Raw genomic sequence first — 22,100 nt, 5'->3', positions numbered from 1 at the left:
AGTCCCTCCACAATGCCAACATTGCCAAGAATTAGTGCAGACCTCTTATCGCAGAATAGATATTCGTGCGGCTACCACGGCACCATTAGATTCGAGTGATTTCTCTCCTCTTGTCCAGGCTGCCTTTTTGTCCTCGCGGATCCTCATCTCAAGTGATTTAGGTGTCAGTTGCAGCCATAAAAGCTGGAAGCAGTCCCATTTGCAGAAAGACGTATCGCAACTGCTGCCGGTCGTGGTGCCCTCCTTCCGCGCCGTGGCCTTAGACACAGGGCAACTGCACTTTCCTTCTTGGTCGAAGGTAATTAAATGCGGAAAAACAGGTCGATGAGGAAACTCCGATTGGGGAAACATTTCCATCTGTTTTGTCTTAACAGCGTCTGCCATACGCGCCTTCTAAAAAAGACGTGTTGTGACCGAAAGAGATCAGGGGCTAGAGTTTTATGGGATGGTGTAGATTCGGTACGCATTGACCCGATCCTGTTGGGGAAACCTGTCACTACGGTGACGGTCGTAATGAGGTGTGATAAGACCAGAATTATTGAAGGGCTTGTGACATTTTAACGTGAGTTATGTCTGATAAATGCGAGAGATCGTTGTTTGCATCGACGGTGAACGTCCATCCTAAGTTTTAAAGCAGAGGGGGCAACATATGAGTGGATAATCGAGGCTCGATGCTCAACATTTCGTAATTCCATACGGTGTGATAAATGCATCGCTTTCCTGCAATTCATAACGAGCTTCGGCGCGATGGCCGCTCGCGGCGTTCATTTGAAATCGCGGCCTACCAGAACGGTTTTCACGTGCCGCCGAGTGACGTTCGGAGAGTGCCAAGTTACAAGCAAAAGGGTAACGAACGGTACGTTCAGTTCAGTATCCGGACCCAGGGATACCAAACAACACACCGCGGTCGGAATCATCTTCACTCTCAAAGGGGTATGGGAGACTCGAAAAAGAATGTGTCATGAAGGGCAGGTCGAAATTAAGGTTAAAAGCCCTAGGTCACGTATTCACAAAAAGAGTACGAGGGTGCACCCTAAATCTGCTGCATAATGTAAAACTCCGAGACTAGGGAACACGAAGGGACACAACACGAAGTCTCGAAAGTTTCAGAAACAAAAAAGTTTCTTTGAGGCTTCGCGTTGTGTCTGTCCCTTCGTGTTCCCTAGTCTCGGGGTTTTACATTATGATCAACTTCACCAGCTCGCTTGCTTCTTAGCCATCTTTTCATTGTTAAATCTGATGTTCGTTGTGTAACTGCATGTACCTCTCCAAAGGAGCAGATGTCCATGGGATGAAGCAGAAAACCGCTACCGGGACCGTACACCGGGAAGAATACCGTAAACCGTACAGAACCGTTCGTGAATGAGGGAACTGGGGACTCGTGTGGTGCACAGTAGGTACTACACACTATACCATCTAAACGCGGTTTGTAAATCACACCTTCAAGTATCCCGTATCGGATAAGCTCACTTCGGGTATCTCTTAATTACTTTTACACACTGTGATATTTGTGTATATGATAAGTGCGAGTGAAATAAGGTCTCGGTTCTATGTCCCAGGCACGTAACACGTGTTGGCTGTCGGACCTATCATGATGCATTTTCGAAAGAATTGAAATAATTCATCATGAAAGAATTCATTTTTGACGACTTTCAGATGTTTCATTGATAGTTCTGTATTCCACATAATTTCAACTTCTGTTCACTTTAGGCGCATAATACAGGGAACGGGGTACCTCACCACGAAACAGTCATCGTCATTGTCATCCGAAAGATCGAACCCGGCGCTCGCTCGCATTGCTTGTCCATGAAACAATGAAGGAGGATGTGCCGCCCTTCGATTAACCATTATTTATCGTCTCCGTATTTATCGCTTACATCACATGTATACCGTTGTCACCGTAGATAGAAAAAAAAAACAAGAAAAAGAAATGCTGGGAGACTTCAAGAATAACGATGTCTTCGAAACTGTGAAACTGTTGAAAAGACTAAAGTGCATCTACTTCAACGAATTGGTTGCCTAACCTGACCCACAGTGCAACGAACATGCTTGTTATACGTGTGCTCCAGTATACATTTCATGAAAGTCATCGTGCGGGAGCGCACATATCCTTGCGCGGAACAACTCATGTTTCTTTAAAGTGGATCGTTGTCCTGGTGTCGTAAACCGTAGAAAGCACCCTCCCAAATGCGTCGAAGCGGCGAAAAGCGGAAGAAAAGACGTTATAGAGATAAGGTTGCAGAACGAAGATAAATGAGGCCGTATCCTGCGGTTGTGAATATGGCACGACTTCCGCTGATGCTGTGTCACCTCCTTCTTGGCATGTGCATTTCTGGCTTCGGAGGTGATGCAACTAAATTGTGATGTGACTGAGGTGATAAAACCGTAAAGACCACCCGGTGGAATAAAATTTGATGTGCAAACAAGAAGACTAGGCTGACATATGTTGTATACTTGCTGGTCGCGTCTTCCTGCAATCTGCTACTGCTTTGCAAATCGAACGAGGTTCTTGCCGGAGCGATATGTGTGAATGCTCTAGTCCGTGCTGTGTGGTGCACCGCCTCAAGCGATATTCGGTGTACTTGGTATTTGCCCTGTTGAATAGCAGATTGAGGAAATTTGCGTTTCAATATACCATCGAGTGCACGGTGTCACGTGGACTAAACAGGCTCAACCGGCAGTACGGGTAATGATAAACGCGGTGTCCTTGTCATTCTTGGGCAAAAAGCAATACGTGAAAGTCGAAATGGAGGACCTGTTTGGCTGCTTTTAGTTACGTGTTGAAATGCTCTGCTTAAAACAAGAAAGTGTCTCCGACGAATATCAGGAACAGTGACATTATTTTGTAGAACTCCGGCTGTCTAACTAGGTGGGATTTGTACTCTACACGTAATCGAATTCCGTGGACTCTGAAATTTTGGTTTCCAGTGCGGTTCTGTGTTTTCTGCGTTTATCATGGAACACTTTCCAACACAATATCTTTCCATGGACACTTTTCGGTTAATTTTTCGACATACAGGGTGTCACATCAGGAAGTGGCAAAAACCTAGTAGGAACAAACGCCGTGGACCGCATGATTCTAGGTGGCGTAGTTTTTTTTATTAGAATTCAATTACACATTTTCTGGGACACCCTGTATACCTCGCTTACAAGCAGACAATCGGCACATTTGAGTTGTGAAAGAGGCGGGTGCCCTAAATTTATCTTTTGCGAGAACGCTAACGCAGCATAGCCTTAGACCGGCACCCAGGACGCTTGTACATAACGTACTCATAGTTGGCTAAGCTTTTTCGTGAGAAAGAGCTGACGTACAGCCACCAAATTCACCGCAAGGAAGTTCTCTCAACGACTAGATTTTATACGCGAAGGACTAACGAGGACATCGTTCGGTAGTAGCTCAGGCAGAGGCAAATGCTGAGGCAAACGTATTGCTGGTCCAATTGTTTTTCATCAGCTGCCATCGTTTGTTTAACTGGGACAGTCTGGAACACGCAGTCACAGGAACGTAAGGTCCAGAGCTCTCGTTCTGGTATGTAACAGAGCGTTCAATGAATTGAAGGATTTGACCAAGTGCTTCAGCCTCACGGAGGACAAAGACGGCCGTCATAAATGATCAACTTGAGGCACAACCAAGAAGGTACAGAAAGGGTGCACTACTACCCCTTTCCCACGCAATTGGGGAGCTGAGGTAGACGTGGTACCAGGCCAACATAAGCGGGCTCCGTATTGACGTTAGCAGACGAAGTTGTTGGACTGTGCGGACGAAAACTTCGTTCACAGATAATTCCCACTTTATAGCGGTACCATAGGTGCGAAAAGCAGAACATCATTGCTAGAGCACGAAGTAATGCTTTAAACTCAGACATACAGTAAATACTCACATGCGAGAACACCCTAGGTAAATGTATGCCAAAGTGCCGATGTCCGCTAGTCACGCTAAAAATTCATCGCGTAACCACCCGCTTTCTGTAATATACGTAATGATTGATCCCCTATAGGAAAGGTGGGTAACTGTCTCTGGCAAAGAGATATCTCATGGCAACAGATGTAGAGGGTGAGCTATTATTAGGCATTACTTGGTGATTGCTGGGAGCTTCACGGCTATCGACTACAAGGTGACACTGGCATCGACGTCTAGACAGTGATCATCAAATGTGAGTAATGTTTTGCTTTCAACGATGTCTTCTTTCAAAGCCTAAGTTCACGGGTCAAAATTTCAGAGGGCCTCTCTGGGTTGGGAGACGTCCGGGATTTTTTTTCTTTTTATTTAATTCCGTGTTAGCGCTGCGAAGCAACTGTGGCTATGAGTGGCGTACACACGTGAACAGATGGAGAAAGGACTGCAGGAATGAGTGGGGGACAGAGGGGTTAGTATAATTCCTGGGCCGACGGTTCGCGTGGTGCTGGGAACAGAATGCATTCTGTTTGCTGATTAATTAATTGCAAAAAGTTGCGTGAAATTTCTTACACGGGACCTTGATAGACGTTGTTGCCTCATGCACGCGTTGTACTGTATGCCAGAGTATTTAGAAGAAAAAAAAAACATTTCTCTACGTGTCGTACTTCGTCAGATGTCAATCCTTAAGCAAGCGCACGCCTCACGCTGATATCAGAGGCGCGAGTGCTACGGCGTTCCCCGTTGGTAGTCGCACGCACGTGACCTCTCTCGCGCGGTCTCAGTGGCGGAGACGCCTGCTGTAATGATTTCAGGTATTCGCGGTGCCGGTGATCTACGCATCTGTTAGCCACTTGGCTGAAGGGGGGTATCCCCAAATGCCACCGTTAAATGAGGTAAGATCTCCTATCTGCAGCTATTTAGTTACGGCTGTAATAGGTGAAATATTGTTCTTCTAAGCATCGTAATTCCATTTATAACTTCCTGTTCAATACTTCTCCTTCATACCGGGTGCAGCGTTAATACAAAAATGTACTTTTTTCGGATACGGGCGACTAGACGTACCGCCATCCAGATACCAGACTTGTGCCCGTTACCAAAAAATAGGAACTAAATACCGTTACCCGTTACTTCAGAAAAAAGTAACTAAATACGTTACTCGTTACCAACATACAAAAGTAACGAGTTCTCGTTACTCACAGGTAACGAGTTACTTTTTCGTTACTTCCGCATAGTTAAAGGAGCCAACAAACATGCCGTCACTTGCCTTCAACTCATTATTAATGAGAAATTGCACTTCACAAGAAGCTGATACTCGAAATTTACATCAGTGATCTTTCAGTGATCGTTCTCTTTCGTGTGATGACATCTTCTGCGGAAGTGGGGGTGATCGGAGGTTATGAAAAGACACCGGCTTTCGTGCCACCGATCACCAACGGTTCCCAAAAACAGACGAGGGGCTGCGTCATAATTTAGGGCTCTCAGAAGCTTAGCAAAGACAAGAAAAGGCTAGAAGTCGAAACGCGTTTTTTATAGCCAAAGCACAATTGGTACCCATCCTTGGGAAGGAGTGATGGTCGGAGATTACGGAAACAAGAGAAAAGACAAGGGCATTCGTTTAAGACGATTCAGCACGTCAACAACACATCCAACGAGGGACTGCAATAATACTTTGAGTCAGACGTGGTCGTGTGGGTCACGCAGGTCCACGCATTGCGCCACACGGAGTGCCGAAAAAGCGCCCCCGCGCTGAAGAAAAAGAACGAGTAACGTCAGTAACGAGTTACCAATTTTTGTAACTGATTCCGTTACTATTACCATTTTTTAAAAAGTAACTGAATCGTTACTTCGTTACCAAAAAAAGTAACCGTTACCAAGTAACGAGTTACTTGTAACGAGTTAGGCACAACTCTGCCAGATACCTCTATCCACTGTACGTCAGTTGAAAAACTGTTGCAACCAATGAGACTCCAACGTGGAGGTACACATAACGTCGTCTGGTATAGCCCGGAGAGCAGTATCGAAGCAGCAAGAAAATGTGACGAACTTAGCGTGTTGGCAATATGGGCTAAAATGCTGGACAGAAAATGTGGGACCGTGCAATATACTTCTGCGCGTCATTTGTCTGACGCGCCTTGTTTTCTACGATGTGGTGCCATTTACTTCTTTCTACCTGTGACGACAATGACGACAGCACGCACAGCGTAAGCATTTCGTCCCCAAAGTACGCGTGCACCTTTCTTTCTTTCTGCACATGCTTCCTGCGATAAAGCCTAAAATATGAAGATAATGAGAAATGCGTGTTGTCGCTGAAAAACAGTGGCGCACCGACTGACTGCGGAACGGAGCCGAGGTAACCGTGATCGCATTGGTTGGATACGGACCCATCGGATTCATCTATGCAAAAGGTGGCGCAGCCAACCAGTTAACTTAACCGTCGCCAAAATCCTTGCATTTATTGACGACAATGACTTCTACCGACGGCAAAACCACGCACTACTGCAATGTTTGTCAGTAACATGTATTACTCACACTACCATTCCGCCTTTCTTCATAGCAAATCTTTAATTTATAAATCTGGGATTATAAATGGACGATTCGTAACGGTGGGATATCGGGGCATCCTCGCTGTGCAACTTCAAATCCAGGTTCACATCGATGAACGCAACATACTTTCACGGCTGTATTGCAGAACTTGGGAAAATGTGTCACAACATCTTGAAGCGCCAGTCACGAAACGACCGAGCAGATGTAAAGTCTCCGTCAAGAAGAAACCACTGTGACCTTCTTGGTCCTACAACGTATCCTTCGTCGTTCGAAACTCGCTCTATTGCTCCTCACACCGAGAGAAGATGGGGGATTGCGAAAAGAGTCAAGCTAGACAATTCAACTAAACGCATTCTGGGGGATCTCGTGAGGTTCTGCTGGTCCACTTCTAAGAGGATTTGCGATCTCCGACAAGGAAGGCATGTTCGTCATTATACCGGGAGACCAGTATAAGGATAGAGCATCGGCTAATTTCTCGTTGTTTACGTTGTTTACACAAGAACTTCAGGCAGACCCGACGTCAGGAGGCCACGAATTCCAGGAAGAATGTTTTTAATATTCACGAACAACATCAGGCCGACTGAAGACCTCAGCGAGAGCAATTTCTTCTTCGCATGTTCTGATATTTTTGTTACCATCGGAACCCGTAAAGGCTTCATGCCTTTTAGGGCCATTGTTTCTGAGGCGGATACATTGTAGAAAAATAGACTGACTCCGGTTTCCGGCCCGTTCCTTGTACAGAGTTCCAGTGATGTGATACAGTTTCTGGAAACGGAAGAGGCGCAACGTTGCAAGCTTTTCTGCGTTGACAATGAGTAACTTTTCTACTCGGTTCCTCAGGACTGTGTACTAAAGGAAGTTGAGAGCCTTATTGACAGGTGAGGTCATGTGAAGTATGAGAATCAGGTAGGAATGCCCGAAACGTCGATTCTGGACATCATCAAGGCCTACCTTTCCGCAGCAGTGATTGAGGATCAGGGGAAGTTATTTGTAGAGCAGGGAGGCACGCCTATAGGGTCGATTATTTCTCCTCTGCTATCTGATTATTCTTTAGCTGCATGTGATTCTAGGGTTTTCAGTAAGCGTGATGGGGCTTGCGCCTACCATATTTTCAGGTATATCGACGATTTTGTTTTTGTTTTTTGTTATAGAGCTCAGGGTTGCAATGGAGAGGTGATTGATGGATATGTGCTTGTGTTCATTTTGTAAAGTCCCCCGGCCTTAAGTTCACATATGAACTTCCCTGTGAACAGACTTTACAGTTTTGAGATTCTCGGTATTAGCGAGGGTCATTACCATGTATGTTGGACTTTCAACCCCAGGCCAAGGAATGTAGCTCTACCGTATAGCTCCGCCCACAGAAAACTGGTCAAGTGTAGGATTGCTTCCAATGCGTTTTCATCGGCATTGAGTAGAACATGCCAACCGCGGATAAAGCATAGCTTCCATTCACAGATTAGGAAGTTGAGGGAAGGCAATTACCCTCGATATCTGCTGGTCGATGTGGCGGAGAGCTTAGTTCAAAACGTTAAAGGGAGAGAAAAACAGGTACACTATTTCAGTCGGAGTATTCTCCGTGAAACATCCCATTCCAAAACAGTGTTTTAAATCGAATTCACCTCTTGGAGGAGTCTTTTTCAAAGCACCAGTCCTAAGAGAGATTTCTGTATAGGAAACATTTTCACAAAGGGCGTTTTGGAAAACACCCAGCATTGCAGTGTTAAAAAAAGTGAAGTGTGCCCTAGCACAAGCAGTTTAGCCAAAAAAAGTGCAAAGGAATTCACTGTGCAGCACCGGCGAAGATAGCCACATAGCAATTCGCGAGAACTTATCATACCGCCACCGCGCGGCGTTTAGCGGAAATCGTCAACAGTGTGAATCGACGCGGGCAATTCGCATTGCATGCTTTACGCTCGGTGTGTTCCCTCTGCTTTGTCATATATGGTATTAACATGGGAACAGAATATGAACAATCTGTGAGTGGTTAGACGCTATGTCAGTGGACATACAAATTGCATTGTTTTCTTCAGCAGGAATACCGCTTACTTTTGACGGTACGAAATTGCAACATACTAGCGTTTGTCTGCTGGGTACTCAGACCTCGGCGAAATCACGCATGATCGCGATGGCCTATAATAACCGCCATCACGATCACCAAAGGGACATGAGTGTGGCTGTGATCGCAATCGTCATTGAAGTGCCCTTGTGATGATCACGGCACTTTGAAACAACATCAGGAAAACGTGGTGATCGCAATCGCGCTCACGGCAGTAATCTCTTAGACAATTTCTTAGTAATTTCTTAGGCAATTTGAGGCTTTGTTTGTATCTGTCCCTTCTATGTTGTTCCAGCGTCATTCTCCAGCCAGTTTCTCTCTAGTAATCTGTATTTCGTGATCCTTGTATTGTGATAACGATGTCGCGCCTCTGTAGGCACTCATGATAATTACAATGTGATTGCGATCAGGCTATTTGCCTTGAGCGCGATTATTGCGTGATCGCGCTCATCACCGCGATCATGTTGTTCTGCAAAAGCGCAAAGTATAGGGAAGCGCGCACTTTCTGGGCGCCTTCGGAACGCAGTGTGTTCAGTCCCATTCTAATTAGCTTTATATTGTGGTTGATGCTCTGCTTCACTGCTGTCTTCCCTCAACATGCCCCTGCCCATAAAGTTCAAATATAAGAGGCGATATTTGCATAACGCTCGTCTTTGGATGCTTTCTCAACTGTTGCTATCCTGGTCCGACGTCTCTAATTTTTCGTACCTCGTCTTCGCCGATCACTGTGTCGTTGTGAACCTGTTGCCGGGAGACCAAATGTCTGCTGTCATGATGCTAGAATTTTGCAATGTCGGCATGTGGTGGTGTGTGTCGTTTTCTGCTTGCCGCACTTTGCTTCGGCATGTAGACATACTGGTGACGAGAGGGCCAATGGCCACGACAGTTAGGAAATCATCATGGTCATTCATCCTTTCAATGCATTCCTTGACGCCTTTATAGCGCGTTAATGGCGTACATGAAATCTGAACGATCAAGCAAAAAAACGCGCCTAGCCCTGCGACTGATTTGCAAAATTCATGAGTAATCGTCTCAGGAATTCGTTGAACGTTTCATGGTGTCGACGGATCTAAACACTTGCTGCTCACTTTGCTGTTTTTAGTTTCAGTGCCCCTTTTATTGCTCACTGAAAAGGAGCACGTTGGGAACAGCAGGCGGAGAAGAGCTTCTGGGGGAAGTTCATATAATCGATTGTAGTGGGTATAATGTTCGACATATGTTATCCAAACGTCCGGGGTCCTCAGTGCCACTCATTTGGTTAGCCTCCACTTGACTAGTGCTGGTGAAGTACATATTGAAGCTGCTGTGCTATCCCGAAGGGTGATGGTGAGGGGGTAAACATTGCTTCCAGCACCGTGTGTCGGAGATTTCCGGCGCACGTCAAAAGAACCCCAGGTCGAAATTATCTGCAGTCCTACCTGCGCACGAGCAACATATCGCCACACTGCGCAGACAAACCCTTCGTGTAACATCACAGTACCATTACCATTACCACATGGTGCTTAGCGGAGACTTACTATGCAATCGTGCCGAAGAACTGGAAGGTTGCATGGAGTGATTACTTGTGTCACAGGCATCCGTTGTCTGTAAACCTAATAGGAACAACTGAGTAACACCAGATGAACCCAGAATTTCTACGAACCCTGTCTATGTTGTCTTCCTTTAATGTATTGAAATGTTCGTTGGTGAAGTGTTTGTTACACACCACCGCGTATTTCGTGAGCTGTCTCCCAACCCTGAGTTTGACACGCCGAATTTTTCCTTGTTTCTTGTTCTTCGGGAACCTATTTTCGAGGTTAGTACAATATGTATCGCACTCAGGAGCGTCCCGTCGTTACGATTGGCTTTTTCGACGTCTGCCATCTTTCTATATTTATTGTTTTAAGGTAACTTGATGTTTGATGTTTTGTCGCGTCCGTCCTTCCATGTTCCCGCTTCGCAGAACGGCTTTCCATCATGCTTAACACAGCAACAACGAACATTTTTTCCACAATCACTTCCAACGTTATGCAGATTTAACGTGCCATCCGCACTATTCGAAGCACCCGCAGCGCCACCCATAGGCGGTTCTCCTCGCCTGTAGTCAAATCTAGTTTAGGAGAAAGAGAAGTCAGAGCAAATAATTCAGGGAATAATTCCTATCGATATTGAACTTGCGAGTATTTCACTCTTGGCGGAGTGTAACTACAGTTTAGTGCAGGCCAGCTCCCCTGGGATAGTGGTTAGGTTGATCGCTTTCGGCGCCGATACTGGGAGGCGACGCGGGTTCCGATCCCTGCACCGCCTCTGTTGTCTGGGGTTTTCTGTGGGTTTCCCCTAGCAGACTTTACAGGCGAATGTCGGCACAGCTCCCCTGAAGTCTGCCCAGAACGCGTACTAACTCCCCCGTCCCCCACTCCTTCCCTGCTGTCCTCTCCCCATCTGTCCACGTCTCTACACCGCTTATAGCCACAGTTTCTTCGCGGCGCTAATACGGAATAAAAGAAAACAAAAGAGAAGTTTAGTGCAGACGTGAACTGGAATGCTCAGCTGCTACAGAAATCAAGCGCGCGTGAGAGCAACTGTTTTATTTTATTTCGTGTTTGTAGATTTTCTAGTTAGAGCACTAGAAAAACAAGTTTCAGAGTCCCGACAGGCTTTTTCCTCGACGCCGCGATATTGGCCGAATACGCCCACGTGATCGCGATCCACCATATCCACCAATTGAATGGTCAACCTCCATGCATGCAATAATAAAGCATCTACATAGACACCTGTTTTTCTCTTGTGTCTCAAGACATTAAATATAATCTTTGCACACACGGTACTCGTGTAGCGTATTCCATAAGCAATAGGCTGTCGAACATGAGTACTTTTGTTCATCTTGAACCGCGTGTGCTTTGTCGTGCTCGCCATTCTCGGCCCTACATCTCTTGTAAGAAATCGTTCATCTATTGAATTCCTCTTAGTGTGGTGTTAACTACGTAGGTCAAACGTGGAGGTTCATCAACGAACGCCTCAAAGAGCATGATTCTGATGTTCAGAAAAATGCCAGTTCGTCCCCATAAGTTGCCCAGCATGTGTCATCCTATAACGGCTGTGAGGTCCGTGGTCTCAAACAAGATTTGTACATGTTCCGAAATATGACCAGCCCCTTATTCCCTTGGGAGCATCAACAATATACTTATCCATTTTTTCACACCAATAACGTCAGATGGCACAACAGCGCCGCCAGCCTGGTGGGCTGGAACTACTACAACAAAAAATCAGTAAGTCACAAAAAAAGCTAGGTCTAAATATAGCTTTTCATATTATGACTTCTTTTTAAATGCAATTCCTCATATATTATTAGATGCGTGGCCTTGTTCTGCTCCATTCTACAGGTAGCCCTATCTTTCTGGTAGCCCTTTTTAAAGATGGCTACAGGGCGCTTCCATCTTCAGGAATCCAAACGGCAGTAGTTTCTCTCAGAGTGCAGATGGCGAGCGCGAAGTAAGTCGTAATATACAAACCATGTTCCGTACAGGATTAAGACATTTTTCAACAGGATTTCGAGACGATGCAACCAACCCTTGGGTGAAGCTTTTCTTCCCCCGGTGCACTGGGAACGCGAATGAAGACACGAAAGCGACTAAAAACGTGACCTCATTTGTGTGAACACTAATACAAAGAAGTGAGTCTTGATCGTAGTGAAGGAATACGGCTTTGTGAAACAGCTGTGTTCTCCGTACGCACTGTTTCAGTTTCGCTTTGTCTACCAACGTCATGAATACGTTACGGTGACGCTTCTTCGGTCGAGGTCTATTGCCCGAATTCCCTCCTGTATTCGTCATCCCCCTCCTTTCCTCCACCTAGTGTAGCGTCGTGCTGAATAAAGTTACAATTGCTGGTTATGAGCCTCGTCCTGTCCGGTTCTCTGTTCACGTCCTCGTCCCTCTACGACCTTGAAGCTAAAGGAGATGTAGCCTTCTTCACCGTTACACCAGCCCACTTGCCTTCTTGTGTTATGTTCAACATTATAATATAGGTCCGCTGTTAACTAAGCTTCCACGCTATACATCCAAGCCTCCCGCCGCCGGATAAAAGAAGCGTATGGTTTTATCGAAAATTTGACCAGGAAGTGCCGACATCAACATCAACATCGACCAGGAAGTAACCGAGACCGCGAAGGGGAAGAAAGCGTCGTGTCAACACAACTCTCCTAATGCATTAGTAGAACTGACACTACAGAGCCGCCGTCCTCAGGATGTGAAGCTAGTGGACATAATATACAAACATACGAATAGCTATAGAAGAGAGCAGGTGTCAGTTAGGTGATAGGAGAAGCGTGAAGTGCGCGACAGATGGAAGGTCCGTTTAGGTGCATACGTTGAAATAGTGGCGATACCCGAATACGTTGCAATCCCAAGAGATGCCCCAGATTCTTGGTAATACGTACTTTCTCAGAGAGGCAGAATGGACAGCGTAGCAGGGTCGCGTGTCAGAAATGCTTAATGGGTTTCTTGTCAAAAATGTCAGCGGAGGGTGCATTTGATTTTGTCTGTTTACCTTGGAGCAGCCAATGCTGCAGGGAAATGGGAAAAAGAGAGGCCTTCGGTGCTTGTACTGGTGGTTGTCCAATTGGACGTGCAGCCAATCGCGTGAACTGCTCATACGTGGGGTATGGGATGGGTCCCCCTTCAATGTCCACGAGGACATACCTGTAAGTTTGGAATACGACTGCCGTGGAAGAAACCAGACAACGGGTATTGAATCACGAACCTCTCCATTGCTGGTCAAGTAATCACTGCGCTACACTGGGACGCCTTATCGACGAGTTGCCAAGGAGCCTCATTGAGCGACAGGCACCTTCAGGCATGTGTTGTGTTGGTCTGTTCGTGTGTGCCAGCCTGACAAGAGTTACATTCCGACATGCCTGAAGTCTGCCTACTTCTTGTTCACTAAATAATTCTATTATCAGTCTGATAGCAGGACGTTTATTTCTGCTTTCATTTTTCCTGTTTCTTCTGATCGTGAATTGTTAGCCCTTTCCACATTACACTAGCACCTCTGCGTTGCCATGCTGTTTTCATTGACGGAATCTCATTGGTACTTCAAAAATCTGAACACGAGTCATCGATAATCAGACCAAATAGCAAAGTGCTGGTTGTGCGGTAAACATATGAACTGCTAGGGAACCTGTTCGGGAAACAGTTAAATGAGCACTGACGTAACCCTCTTTTTGTTGTTGTTTCTCTTGTTTACGGCGTGTTCTGCAACAAATAAAATGATCTCCTGCGCAACAACAACAGGCGCAGGTAACATCCAGAGCACGCGAGGGTCTTCTGTTCCCCAAACCTTTTTAAAGATCCCCCGTTATTGGCAAGAGGGAATCGGAGGAGGGAGGGAGGAGGACACTTCATGACGTAGCCTACTTCCCTGACATGTGACTCGTGCCGTATGATCGGTGCAGCTCAAGCGGGTGTAAGCAGCGCGTCAACTGAGAAGAAAGAAACAAAGAAGGAAAGCAGGGGGTCTTGCCTACGTCACGCGAGGAAACGGTCGGCCTGCCACGGCTGCTTTCCCCGACTGTCTTTCTATATTTTATATTTCGCATGAGCCGCGATGGACAGCTTGACGAATCAGACAGGGTTTCGAGCCATGTTAAACGTCACCTCATTCATCCTTTTAGAAAAACAGGCAGTAGCTCGCTGTAGGAACTACCCGTAAAAGGCCGAAAAAAAAAGGAGGGGCCGTTGCACGACCGGACACGAGGTCTTCGACCATCTGCAGAGCTCAAATTTCACAAATGATCTCCGTTGACAACATGAGAAGCGCGTCATGCCCTTTCTCTCTGTCGACTAACGTGAAATAACAATTATATTTTGGGACCTCTTTTTCCTTGCAGTCAGTGTGAGTGCGTGAACGAAGAGATCGGGTCAACTTCTGCTCCGACCCCCTTCCAGCCTAATCCCTGGCATTTGTCGGGAACTGGGCATTGCTCGTGAACGAGAGTCCGGCTACCATCAACAAAGTATCTCTTATGCTATCGCCCATGGGGAAGAGACCCCACGACTGAGGATGTGTTCGGGACAATTTGACCACTGTTTTTCAGCACTATGACTTTAGCTGTTTGTGCCCCATCAAAGTTTCAATCATTATCATCATCATCATCATCGGCGAACCAAGCGCATGCACCGCAAGTAATTAGAGAATGTCCAAATAGAAACTAGTCTTTGAGTCGCTTTTCTTCGCTTCGGTGTGTCCCCACACTTCGCTTAATGCTTTGTTGGGCGACGCGGATAACAGTGCGTCACCGCAGCTGCTCGTAATAATAAATCAATCCGAGCAGGCTACTTATCCCCTGCAATATACAGGCTGCAGACAGTTTATTTTCCTCTCCTTGAAGGCGAGCAGTTTACGCATACCATTTCTTACACTTTAGTCGCTTTCACGATTGACGTGTAGGATGAGGAAGAAGATTTTTGCTGCTTCTCAGCAGCACATAACTCGATACATTTGTTTGGAGAGAAGCAGGGAAAAGAAAATAAAAAAAAGGAAGAAGCGGCGAGCGTTTCAGACCTGTACGGTTAATCCGCAAGCAAAATCTGGTGGAGTCACCGTCAGGTGGTATGAAGCCCACCAGCTGTCATCGAACTTTGTCAGGGTTCTGACAAAGCGTTATAGGACATTTCTGCGGGTTAAGCACGCAAATAGCCAACGAAGGGTAAACTTACGGAAGGCATACATCAGTGTAAGGCGTTCGGAACCACGCTCGACGGCACCTTCAAGTGTACACTGCCCTAGGCTAGGTCTGTCGATGATTCATTTCAAGCGGTGAGCAATGACGCAACTGGTCAGACGATGCCTCACTTTGTGCAGAAGCGACGTCTATGAAGGTGCGTAATGTCCGTGTAGGAGACTGATGCTGGAATATGACAAGGCATCATAGTCCTGCATCACATCGTTGCACTCTAATGATGTAGATCAGTTGTTCTCCGAATACAATCCGTTTATTTAGACTTGTTCTGATTAGCCTGCGCTCTTTATTTTATTTTCGAGAACGGTGACTAACTTTTTGCCTTGCCACAGAAGCAATAACGTTTCCACAGAGTACAGCACGACGCAGAGCAATTTCTGTTGCAAGGTTGGAACATGTAGGTACTGTTGAAACTGCGATAAATATTACGTTCGCCGTGTATATGGAAGTCATAATCGTTACTTCTTTCCGAGGCCAAGCGCAAATCCTCATCCTTTTTATTATACATAACAGTATTCAGGCCGCGATGATTTCTGATGAGGTTGCTTACTGGCCTTGCAACCGACGTTCGACTTCAAGAGCGCAACCTCATTCGCTGTCAACTTCATGACAGCGCATGTTGAAAGGTGACCTGCTCGGAATTCTCCGTTACCTTACGCGTATTAAGATTCTGCGATCGTGTGCATCCGTTATCCGAAACATAACTACGGAACTGCCGCAGGCACGATAGCTACTTGCAGGCTTCTTTCACGTGCGTTCTTTCGCCTTCTGCATTACTCGAGAACACCTATGTAGCCCTTCGAACTCCGAGATCCTACGTACATTTCATTTGCTGACAGCCGGCAGGGGATCAAGCGCCTGCCGAGTGTGTACCGAGGTGGTTTTAAAACCGAACACATACTACTTGTTTAACCACAAACTTACCGTACTGTCACAGCTGTTGTTTCTGGTGTTAAATCCGGCATCGCTGTCACACACACATTTTGACGTTAAATAACATTAGCCGAAAGCATTCGTCGCGAACACAAGCGCAGATCTGCAACGTGAGCCAGCGCCAGACGTCCAGCGAACGACGAGCACGCACCAAACACAGCCTCCCGAACGACTCCTTTCATCGGAGTGAGCTTCTCCCACTTTTCCCGTCCCGCTTTCTTCCCGTGTCCGATGAGAGCGCCGCCCTAGAGTGCGTCGGTGAAAGCTGCGTGACGCGGGTTCACCTGTATCGTTTTCGCAACGCGTCCTATCCTAGCCCTGGAAGAAAGGCGCAGACGCTCCGACGATCGCTTTGCGGAAAGTGAAACTGGATAGCTGGCTTCGGCAAAGCGCCAATGTGTTGGGATCATTCATTTTTGGGAGAGCGAAGTTATCATATCCTAGCTGTAGTCGTGATCAGAGCAGAGGAACGTAGAGGTGTACATTTTCGCGGTGTTCTTGACGACCCTGATGATATTTAAAAGCAGTGATTTATTTCATAAATAAGCGACGGTGTGCAGAGAAGTGGTGGGCTTGTGCGCTTCTGATATTTTTGACTGAAGCTACCGTTGTACACAATCGAGGCATCTTCTTTATACCCTGAATAAGTACTCCCATTGGAGGGTACGTCCGGCGGCTTGTGTATCGTTGTCAAGCGTTTCCCTAACGCAACGGCAACTCTTTGCAGTCCAGATGTAGGGCACGGTGGGGTCCTCCTCTTTCGTTGGCTTTGCCTTGGTCGTTCCTTGGCTGTGACCTCACAAGTTCAAGTTTCCGTTTTCGTTTCTCTTTATCCATATCAATTATTTGCGTATTTTTGGCCGCCAGCTTTGCAATACGCACATGCGGCACAGAGTAGCGCGTCTCATTATACAGGGTGTTCTATTAGCCTTTACAGAGTTTTCATAGAAAGCTATATGAGAGAACATCGATGTACGTGTAACATCACGACGCCATTGTTTTTGCAGTTGAGTTCTACGGTCAGGCGGGCATCCACTGGAAGAGAGTATGCAACTACATGATGACTAATTAGCTGAAATTCATTAATTAAGTCTATAATTAGAGAATTTCGTGAAAAAACGAGATAGCAGTTTAAGAGACGATACTCGTTGAACACCATTCCATGTTTAAAGAATCATGAAACACGCACGTACGTTAAAATATCCGTTCCTGAATTTTGATATACAAATGGTATGCAAATTATGGTATGGAAACTTGGTGCAAGGGTACAGGACAAGCCACCTTCCGCGCGGCAATCTGCCTGACCTGATTCACACTGCTGCGTTTACGGTTGCATGTAACGTTCGCCGACACCGTCCCCCGGGTTTCGTCCCACTACGTCCCGCGCGGAAGACGGCGAGGTAACTTGTGCATTTTCAAGGCAACTTGTGCATAAGTTGCCACCTTCGCCGCCCGGGTTTGAACCCGCGATCTTGGGATCAGCAGGCGGACACGCTACCGACTTAGCCGCCGAAGGCGGCATTCCTCCTGTACAGAAGTGAAAGGCTCGTGTAACTCTGTATTTTGTATACAGTCCCATATATTAGTAGCGGGAAACAATGCATAAAATTATTTCCAAAAGGGACATATTGCTTTGCATGTTGCACCGCACAGAATCGAAGGTTTTGGTCATCACTGAAAGGTACTTGAGCCAGTTTGTGCGGTGTGCCATTTGAAGCATATTTGTTGTGCGTCATTTCTGCTGCAGCTTATGTATGTTGTGTTGGACTACCTTTAACCAGAACGTGAATTCAATAAGTGGTGCAATGATTGGCACAAAGGCTGTCTAATATGAGGAAGTATTGCCGGATTCCTAACATTTCTGACAATTCGAAATCCTAGCGTATTCACTACGTGTACATGCTAAACGATTGAGCAGGCCCAAAAGGGTCTAAAGACACTATTCTCCGAAATATATGCAAAGCAGAGAGTCGAACCGAACCCGAACCTGAACCGAAAACCGGTATTAACCGTTATTTTTAGCCGAACCGGAACTGAACCGAACCGAAACGACTACCGCCATCTTGGAGCTGAACCCGAATAAACCGTTAAAAAAGTTCATTAAACCGGTTCAAATAACGGTTCACGTCGGTACACGGCACAGAATAGAAAGAAACTTTCAGTTTTAACCGCTACCAAGGAGCTGCCGCGATTCTGCGAACTCACGCGTTGATGAAGATACTATGTGAGAACGCTAGTTGAGATTAAATTAATCCATTTAGCCGTCCCATATTAGAGTCCACGCGTTCTCTGGTGCGCTGTATGGGGAAGCACACTCAGAAATTTAGAGTGACCTAATGTGGCTCTTTCATAGTGCTACTAACAATAACCTGACATTCACTGCATTGCTGATATTTCTTTATTTTTATTTTTTACAATCAACAATCTCTAGTGTTTTATATCACAATTTTGTGTTGCATGCACGCGGGGACTCAACTCTTGAAACGATGAGAAAAAATACACAAGAAATCTGATGGTCGGTTGCAACAACGACATTTGTCAGCCACTTGCCGCATTGCCACGCTCGTTGCAGCTTACACTGTTAATCTTTTCACACCCCTAGGGGTGTAAGACAAAATGTGCATAGCGTACACCTTATTGGGTGTAATTTAACTCCCTAAAAATACTTTGGTGTAAATGAGTTAAGGGTGTAACTTGAAATGCCGCTGCAAACAGTAAGACATTTCTTAAGGCGGAGGAAGCAGAGGCAATGGAAAGGACCAGGCTGACAACCAGTTTGGTAATGAGACCTGTCCTGTCCGCATGTCGTGTGTCTCAGCTCCTTCAGCGTCAAGGAATGCCTTGATGTCCGCAAGTTGACCGACTTGAATCCCTCGGGTTCTGCTGCAAAAAGTGCAAATGTGTAATTCTTAAAGACCTCCCGGTGGTAGACATGCTGTAAACCTGCGCCATGCATTTTTGTAAATATAACTTCACTTTTCTCATGTTTGCAATGATTCCAATAAATGTATATATTGCTGTTCAACAAGACAGAAATAGAATGTGTGTTTCTACGACGCAATTACGTCTGAGCTCTGCTATTAGCTTCTAGCTCTGCTGCAGGGCTCCGTTGTCAGTTATCTACCTTCTGAGTGGAGATCAAGGAAATGAACAAGTTACACCTATACCACACCCTCATGCAGCAACATTTGCGAAAGTGTGTGATACACCTCAGTTACACCCTTAAAACTTCCAAAACAGAATTATAGAGTGTAAAATTGGTGTTCTTTTCTTAAACACACCCCTTTTACACCCGCAGGGTTGTAAAAAAATTAAGAGTGTATAGTACAGTGTATAGTATAGACAATGTATAGTATAGAAGTGTATAGTATAGACAATGAAAGCTACTGCAGTTCCGAAAGTAGTATTGTGATAACGATCAACATTCTTTTCAGGTATTGTGAACAACGATGGGGAGGCACAAGGACAACCCAGTGAGGAGATATTTTGAGTACAACATCAACGAGGACCAATCAACATGCAGGATAGGAAACTGCAAATATCTGCTGACTGGCGACCATGCTGCCAATTTAGAACGGCACGTTCGGAGACATCACAAGATGGAGTATGAGAGCCTGCTGAATGAAAAACCGTCGACGTCAAAGCATTCTGGAAACCATCCGGCGGATCAGACCCCGGAAAAAAGGAACGCGCAGCCGAGCATCAGGAGTATACTACGTGACACCGTTATTGCTGTGCAAATGACAAAAGACATATTGTTGGAAGCATGTGTAGAACTGGTTACCAAAAATGGTCGCCCCTTTGCTATAGTGGAAGACTCTGGATTGAGGAAAATCATCGACCCCATCTTGAAAGGGCTCGGCGAAAGCATAAATGCTGAAAAGGTTAGAGCGCTTGTCAAGGCGGAAGCAACGGCTACCAGACAAATGATGTCGAACCGTCTGCAACAGCGTCTAATCTCATTAAAGATAGACTGCGCTACACGAATGGACCGGTCCATATTAGGTGTGAACATGCAATACATTGAGAACGGTAAGCTGGTTATACAAACACTAGCCATGCGCGAGCTCTATCAAAGGCACACCGCTGAGCACCTCAAATCAGAGGTATTAGATATACTCGGGGTGTACAAGGTGGACCCGGAACAAGTTTACAGCGTGACGACTGACAATGGGGCGAACGTGGTAAAAGCCGTAACGCTCCTACGGGAAGCTACTACACATGAAGCAGAGCAGTCACCGCATGAAGACATTAATGAGGACTTCAGCACATATTCTGAGGAAAACCCAGAAGCTCTGCAAAATGCTTTAAGTGAGTTTGAGGGCACTGTTCAACTATGTGATGAGACGTCTGAACCATTGCTACAGGGCATGCGTTGTGCTGCCCACACGCTACAGCTTGCTGTGCACGACGCGTTGAAGCAACCAGAAACTTTGGACATCATAGGCAAGTGCCGTACGTTAGCTAGGAAGCTGCGGACGCAGACAGTGATGTCGTTAATACGAAGATTGAATTTAAAAAAGCCACTCCTTGACTGCCCAACGCGGTGGATGTCAACATCGATGATGATTCAGAGACTACTGGAGCTGCGTGAATTCAGTGAGGATATGTTTTCAGGCGATGGCAATTTGGGTTTCACGCCAGAAGAGTGGGACACCGCAAGAAGTATAGTTGAGGTTTTGCATCCGGCCGTAGAAGCAACAAGAAGGCTACAGGCAGAACAACTGGTCATGGGGGATTTTCTTGCTGTGTGGTTAAGATGCAGGATGGAAAGTGCCAAAATCGACTCACCGACCTCAAAGGCGCTTCTACTTGCAATGGACAAGCGGCAAAAGCTTCTTTTTGAGAACGACCTTTTTTGCGCTGCTGTCTACCTTGATTGTCGGTTTCACGTTATGCTTTCTGAAGTGGAGAAAGCACGGGGCAAGCAACTTCTTTTGAAGCTGTGGTCGAAAATAAACAAAATGTACGAGTCCAACACGGTCACGCTGGAATGTGCTGGCAGGGTATCACCAGCAGTTAGTGCAGGACAACATGAGGACGACGACCTCGAAGTCTTACTGAGGGCAAAAGAAGGAGCAAGCGGAGGGCCGTCGTCAACGACATCTGGGCTCCACGAGATCGGGATGATGTTGGATGCGTTCTCACGTGAACCACGCGTGAAGAAAGAAGTCAACATTTTGGAATTTTGGAAGAAGCAGGAGTGCAGAAGACCTGAGCTCTTCAAATTGGCTACTGTCGCACTGGCCGTTCCCGCAACACAAGTGAGTGTTGAACGCGCCTTCTCTGGCCTGAAATACGTGCTGTCAGCACAACGGGGAATGATGTCACCCGATGTACTAGAGGACGTCCTACTACTTCGTTTCAAGAACAAAGTCGTAGCTGATTAAGTTAAAATAATAAATGCCCGAGAGCGGAAGGGTCGTGCGCTACGGGAGCACTAGCTGTTGTGCGCTGAAGTCTCATCGTTTTCGTCTCTCTTCGCACTTCTCAATGGCATCTTGAAGATGTGTTGCTATCCGCTAAGACTGAGTCAGTAAACTAGTCGCCATAGAAAAATCATAAACTGCCCTCATTGTAAGTTTTGTTACATAAAGGTTTTGTCGTCTCATTTCCAAGTGTGATTAAACCATCATCTTTCAGAACTTCACTTGTGGAGGTCGTACGCGTTCGCTAAGACACTGCAGTAATACTTTGAATATTTTGTGCCACATCTGGTTGACATAATCTGACAACGTTCGAAGCACTCTTTTGCACAAACGTGATACGTCGGCAAGAGCGTCACAGCAAGAAAAGCGCTTGGTAAAGTATGCGCTAGCTCGCGTTAGAACCGTACGTGGAAATGCTCCGCTCTCAGCACGGGAATGCATTACACATGCGCCCTGCTTACTAAACCTTGCCTCGTCGAGCTATATTCTTTGATGCATTTGAACATTTTTAAAACATGTGAG

General features: G+C 46.1%; 1 protein-coding gene across 3 annotated transcripts in view; it reads right to left on the bottom strand.

Annotated features, from left to right (window-relative positions):
* LOC135383197 (uncharacterized) overlaps positions 1–16,316 on the bottom strand; it is a 147,610-nt gene extending 131,294 nt beyond the window's left edge. For all 3 annotated transcript variants that reach the window (XM_064612771.1, XM_064612772.1, XM_064612770.1), the window contains exon 1: positions 16,141–16,316. The gene's annotated coding sequence lies outside the window, so the exon portion shown is untranslated. The remainder of the gene's footprint in view (positions 1–16,140) is intronic.
* Between the last annotated feature and the right edge of the window lie 5,784 nt (positions 16,317–22,100).

This window comes from Ornithodoros turicata, chromosome 2, assembly GCF_037126465.1.
Source record: "Ornithodoros turicata isolate Travis chromosome 2, ASM3712646v1, whole genome shotgun sequence".
NCBI classification, from domain to species: domain Eukaryota; kingdom Metazoa; phylum Arthropoda; class Arachnida; order Ixodida; family Argasidae; genus Ornithodoros; species Ornithodoros turicata.
The sequence above is the reverse complement of the archived record's forward strand: the minus strand, read 5'-3'. Positions and strand labels throughout refer to the sequence as shown.